This window comes from Mus caroli, chromosome X (genome assembly GCF_900094665.2).
Source record: "Mus caroli chromosome X, CAROLI_EIJ_v1.1, whole genome shotgun sequence".
Classification (NCBI taxonomy): domain Eukaryota; kingdom Metazoa; phylum Chordata; class Mammalia; order Rodentia; family Muridae; genus Mus; species Mus caroli.
Window position 1 is genome coordinate 89,417,588 of NC_034589.1, and position 6,451 is coordinate 89,424,038.

General features: G+C 45.7%; 2 pseudogenes; both read right to left on the minus strand.

Moving 5' to 3' along the window:
- Window positions 1-1,991: 1,991 nt before the first annotated feature.
- Window positions 1,992-3,635, minus strand: LOC110287414 (annotated as a pseudogene).
- A 788-nt stretch (window positions 3,636-4,423) lies between these two features.
- Window positions 4,424-5,278, minus strand: LOC110287558 (annotated as a pseudogene).
- Window positions 5,279-6,451: the final 1,173 nt, after the last annotated feature.

Below are 6,451 nucleotides of genomic sequence, written 5' to 3' on the forward strand. Positions count from 1 at the left end.
GGATTTCTGAGTTTGAGGCCAGCCTGGTCTACAAAGTGAGTTCCAGGACAGCCAGGGCTACACAGAGAAACCCTGTCTCAACAAACCAAAAGAAAAAAAGAAGAAAGAAAGAAATTGTTTTTTGAAGCAAATCCCATCTGCGTTGTCAGGAACTCAGCAGTTCAGTTCACAGGTCAGCAGCAGCAGCTCGATCCACTAGCAAACACTTCACAAATATACCAGCAGTCCAGTTTAGTAGTGCTGGAATAGCAAACATAAATCAACAGCAGTGACCTATCAGAAACAGCCATGCCTCAGAAGAATTGGAATGAACTAGCAGGAGGGACCAGGACCAGAAGGGACACTAGGATAAGTTCTTGGCTGTGCTCTTTCAGGGAAGATGGGAGACCAAGAAGCATTGTAAAGGTACCTATGCAAGCAAGCCCCCATTACTGCCCATTGACTCTTATTTATATTCCTTCCAAACATCATGTGTTCTCCACGGGTCTTGCCTTACACACATGTCTAAGCCACCAGCACATCACCAGGTGTATGTGTGCGCGCGTGTACGCATGCATTTCTCTCTGTGGAGCTCAACAAATCAATCTAAGGTGAGCCAGTGTATACACGTCATTAGGGAAGAATTCTTCATCATGCGTCCTTTCCAGTGTCTACTTTAGCAAAACATCCTTTCACCCAAATTGGCTTCAGGAAAACACTCCTTCAAGGGTCTGCCCCAGCAAAACACCATCCCACACAACTGACTTTCCAAAGAAACCATAAGATTCCACTTCAGAGAAACAGTTCAAATGTTCAACAATATTAGCCACCAGGGAAATTCAAATTAAAGCTACTTTGAGAATTCATTTTACCAGAATGGTCAAGATTAATTTTTTTAAAAAATGACAGTATGTACTGGCAAGGAAGTAGTGAAAGGGGAAATTTATTCAGTGCTGGAGATGATGTAAAAATGTAATAGTTTAAATGACATTCAGGGCTCATATGTCTGAATACTTGTTTCCCAGTTGGTGGAACTTTGGGGGGAGGAATGGCCTTATGGGAGGTGTTACTGGGAGCAGGCTTTGAGGTCCTATAAGAATGTTGAGGTCCTATATTGAATGTTCTATAAGAATTTATTTTTATCAATAAATTATGTGTGATGTCTTAGTCAGGGTTTCTATTCCTGCACAAACATCATGACCAAGAAGCAAGTTGGGGAGGAAAGGGTTTATTCAGCTTACACTTCCACGCTGATATTATCATCAAAGGAGGTCAGGACTGGAACTCAAGCAGGTCAGGAAGCAGGAGCTGATGCAGAGGCCATGGAGGGATGTTACTTACTGGCTTGCTTCTCCTGGCTTGCTCAACTTGCTTTCTTATAGAACCCAAGACTCCCAGCCCAGGGATGGCACCACCCACCAGGGGCCCTCCCTGCTAGATTACTAATTGAGAAAATGCCCCACATCTGGATCTCATGGAGGCATTTCCCCAACTGAAGCTCCTTTTTCTGTGATAACTCCAGCCTGTGTCAAGCTGACACACAAAACCAGTCAGTACATCTGAGAAACAATAAAATGAATTTATTTTCTAAAAGTAAAATACAACAAAATATTTAACAAACAAATTTGTAATAGCAAATATGAAACTGCCACTGAGAGGGGGAGCAGGACAAAGATCATGGGTTGAGAGTCAGGAAGACTAAGGAGAAGAACCAACTACTTAAGAAACCAGGGTGGAGAACACGGAGGACCAGAAGCCAGAGGATGGGAGCTGTGGTCCTGCAAAGGGAGAGGGCAGGGCCCTGAAGGCCAGGCAACAAAATTCAAAATTGTTTGGCCATAAAATATAAACACCCTATGTTCCTACCATAGGGGAAGAGAGGAGGAAAGGGGTGTAAGGGATATGAAGAGGCTGTTTGGGAAGGGGCTGTGGAGGTCCTACCTGCCCTGCTGTACACACAGTCCCCCATCCCAGCCTGTTCCCTCTGGGTCTGTGTGGGTGCATGTGTTTGTGTGGGCCTGTGTGCACTTGCCCAGTCCCCTTCCTGCCCTAGCCCCCACATCCCCATTCCCCTTAATTGCTGCCAATCCAGTTGCTGTCATCCTGCTGTCACTCCTCTGCCCAATTTCTTCAGAGAGGGGAAAGGAGGAGGGGGCAGTGGGGGGAAAGTTCCCAGCCAGCTCTGTCCCCATCATCCCCCAGCCATCTCTACCAGAAGTTCCGACAGTGATAAGAGTCAGGGTCACAGTATTTGGTGACCACCACTCTGTTGGCGAACTTGCGGCCGGTTAGACCCTGCATAGCTTTCTGGCAGTCAAACACAGAAGTGAACTCCACAAAGATCTTTCCACAGCCAGGCACCTCGACACCATCCATGGGGCGGGGAATTTCAATCGATTTGACCAGTCCATACTTGTTGCACTCATCTCGTACATCGTCTACAATCTCTTCATACTCCTCATCGTCCAGCAGCTCCTCGGGGAGCACCATGTTCATGAGGCACAGGACCGCAGTTGGGTGACCGACCATCTGCACCTGAGAGCTCATCAGGCCGGGCACTTGAAGGGTCACAGGTGTCTGATTGATGGTGCCCAGAGCGACATTCTTGGCTCCCACACTTGCCCTCTGGACAACCAGCTTCTTGCCCCCTAGATGCATCCCATTCAGCCCCGCAATGGCCTGATCGGTGACGTTGATGTCCACGTATTCACAGAAGGCATAGCCCTTGGAGAGCCCTGTGGTATTATCTTTGACCAAGTTGAAGGCCCTGAGAATACCAATGGATGTCAGCAGCTCTTTTACCTGGTCATCATTTAGGTAGTTGGGCAACCCCCCGATGAACAGCTTGTGGGCAGAGTCTGGGACTATGGTGGATACAACTCCAGGCACATAAACAGAGGGGCTCCCTGACATGCCAGGCAGTGGCTGGTAGTCATGAGGCCTTCGAATCTTCAATGACTGGCCCTGGAAGATGATGCCATCAAAGGCCAAGGCCTGGGTCGTCTCATCCACTGACCGGAACTCCAAAAAAGCATAATTCTTGTCTTGATTTATCTGCACAGCCAAGATCGGGTTGCCAGGGGCCTGAGTCAAGCCCCTCAGATGCATCTGGGTGTTGAAGAAGTCCAGCATAGACTCCTCGGTGATGCCAAAAGGGATGGTGCCCACGTAGAGACGTCTGGCCTGTCTGGTCATCTGGCTCCCAACCACAGGCACTGTCATCGGGGTCGCAGCCAGACCACCAGGAGTCATGATTGGGAGAAGAGCAGTGGCTGGAATCTGACCAGCAGCTTGCATGGCCTTGTACTGTATTGGGGTGACGTGCTCAAAGCCAGGCGGTGGCACGTCCCAGTATTTACGCACCTTCTTCTTCTTCTCATGGCGGGGGGAACGAATCCATCCACCGTGCTCCTCTTTAGCACCTCTGGTCAACTGTTGGCTTCGTCGTCGCCGCCTCCTATCCTGAGAGTCACTGCGCTGGTCCGGGTTGCGCCGCTCTAGGCTCCGGCTCCTGCGCTTTCTATCTCGGCTTCGAGAGCGACTGTGACTACGCTTACGGTGCCGGTTCTCCTGGTCCCGTTCTTCTTTGGTCCCCTTGAGCTGCTGCTCGAACTTGTAGAAGTCCGACATGCTTAGGCGACCGCGTAGGGCCCTGTGTAGCCTTGCCGCCTGCCCGCTCTGGCTACTTCACCGCTGGCTTCAACTACTTCCGCCGCTGGCTTCGACTACTTCCGCCGCTGGCTTCGACTACTTCCGCCTTCGACTACTTCCTCCGCTGGCTTCGGCTGCTTCCGCCACTGGCTTCAGCTACTTCGGCTGCTGGATTCAGCTACTTTTGGCCTCCCCGTTAATTTATTTTTAAAGGAAATAAAAGTAGGGAAATATGAGTCTTTAAATATATAAGATTCATTGTTTCAAATAGTATTTATTACTTTAATTTTTTATTAAACTTTTCAATACATTATAATTTGATCATAACCTTTCCCCTCCCCTAACTCCTCCAAGATCCTTCATGCACTCCCTACCTTAGTCACAGCTCTATAGCAGTGTAAGAGACACCATGACTAAGGTAACTGTTATAGGAGAAAACTAAATGGGGTTTCTTACAGTTTCAGAGGTTTAACCCATTATCGTGACAGGAAGCATAGCAGCATATAGGCAGATGCTGGAGTAGTAGCTGAGAACTAGATCCTAATCTGTTGGCAGAAAGAAATTCTGGGCTTGGTATCAACTTTTTAAAAGAATTTTTAAAGAAAAAGAAAATTTATTAGTGATTTTATTTTTTATTACATACATTTGTATGTGGACATTTGCATGTACCTGTCGAGGCCAGAAGAGGACACTGTAGCCCCTGGAACTAGAGTTACAGGTGGGTGCTAGGAATCAAACGGAGGTCCTTGCAAGAGCCATACTTTTTAAACTGAAGAGTTCTCTCTCCAACCCCTAAGGAAGAAATTCTTCCCAATTTGTCATGCTTAGAGAAGACACAGTGTAAGAAAATGAGTGCTTTACATTTCTTTTTAATAAAACAAACTTTGCCACAGCTCCAATATATGACCCACACATCAGTCTTTCCGCAGGGGAACAGTTTCCTCCCTGATGCCCTCTTTGGTCACGATGCAGATCCTGAGGGCATCTCCAGTATACACATCCCTCTCGACTGCAAAAATGAAGACATCTTTCACCAGCCTCATAGCTCTGTCCAGGATCATGGGGGGCATGCTCCACACGCTGCATACTTCTGAAACCAGTCTGGTTGTGGAGCAGAGGCTGTAGCATGGCACTTGCTGAACCTCCTGCCTTGACAGAGTCTCTCTGGTAAGAACCCACTGGGTCAAAGCTGTATACAGCTCCCTTTCCTTCTTCATCAAGTCCTCCAATGATGTTGTGAACATAGTAAGGGAAGAAGTGCCGTGAGTACAGGATGGTAGACAGCATTGCAGCAACTGCCCCTGTTCTCATGGCCTTGTTCATCTTTAATCTTGCTTCAGTAATCTTTGTCAAAGTGAGACAATCTCCATGAAAACCACTGCAGCCAATTACTGTTTTGTCTGTTAGTTTATAACATTTGGGGCTATCTCAGGTATGAATTGAAAATTCTTCACTCAACCGAGTCGATGGAAAAATCATCTCCAGCAATTGCCAATACAGGACCTCCGTTGAAGGCATAAGGTGAAAAACGCTGACAGAGCCCTGGGGTCCCATACCAAACTCTCGGTCCCAGTTCCGGTAAGCAGCAGTGGAAAGCATCGAGCCTAACTCCTGCTGTCCTTATCAACTTTTTAAAACCCAAAGCCCACCATCAGTGATTTACTTCCTCCAACAAGGTCACACCTCTTAAGTCCTTCTAATTCCTTAAATAGTGCTATTCCCTGATGACTAAGCATTCGGGACTATTCTTATTCCAGCCAACATGCCATCCAAATTCATGTTCTTTGTCTCACTTAAAAAAATAAAATAGAAAAATAAAATAAAATAAATAAAAAATCCACATGAAGTCAATTTCATGTTAGCCAACTATACATACATCAGCATGAGGCCTGCCTGCCCTGGAGTATGGTTGTCATATGCAATGTTACTCCACGGAACAAAACTGTTTTTCCTCTCTACCAGTAGCTACCAATTGGAAATATACTCTTGGTTAGAAGTGGCACATTTGGCTCACTTCTCCTCTTGCTTAGATTTTTAAAATATCTGTCTTGAACTTGTGCAAGACTAGTGCATACTGTGAAGGTTCTGTGAGTTCATTTGTGCATCAGTCCTTTTGTGACATGAAAACGATGTTTCCTGGGACTTATCACTTCTGGCTCTTAAAATTTTTTCCACCAACTTTTCTTCAGAGATCCCTAGTGTTGTAGGAGGGAGTATGACAAAGACATTCTATTTAGGGCTAAGCGCTCCAAAGTCTGTACCAGTACATTGTCTAGTTGTGGGACTCAGTATTAATTTCCATTTCCTGTAAGAAGTTTCTCTGATGATGATTGATCCATTCACTGATCTATATCATTAGAAGTCCTTTCATTGCTATGTAGTCTCTGGTGCTTGGCCCATTTAGCAGTGTTAGTTTTGGGTTCAGCCACATAAAATGGGCCTTAAATCCACTCAAAAAGTGATTAGTTACTTCATAATTTTTGTGTCACTATTGCATCAGCATATCTTGAAGATAGGTCTTTGTCATACTGTGAATTCTAGTCATTAGGAGTTAAGCTTCCAAGTAAGCATTTCTTGATTTTTCTACATTGGATAACATGAGTAAATGTATTGTTTTTAGTAATAGGACCTTACTATCCAGTTTCAGAAAACAACAATAACCTGTGGTGTTGGGGACTGGGTGTTCATGGCAAATATTTGGCCAATAATTCAAAAAGATTTAACCCATTCCTGGTACAGGAGGTTTTATTTTGTGTTATAAAATGTCCAGCTGGGGACTTGTCTTCCCCATTATATGGTAACTCCACTTAATTATTTTCAT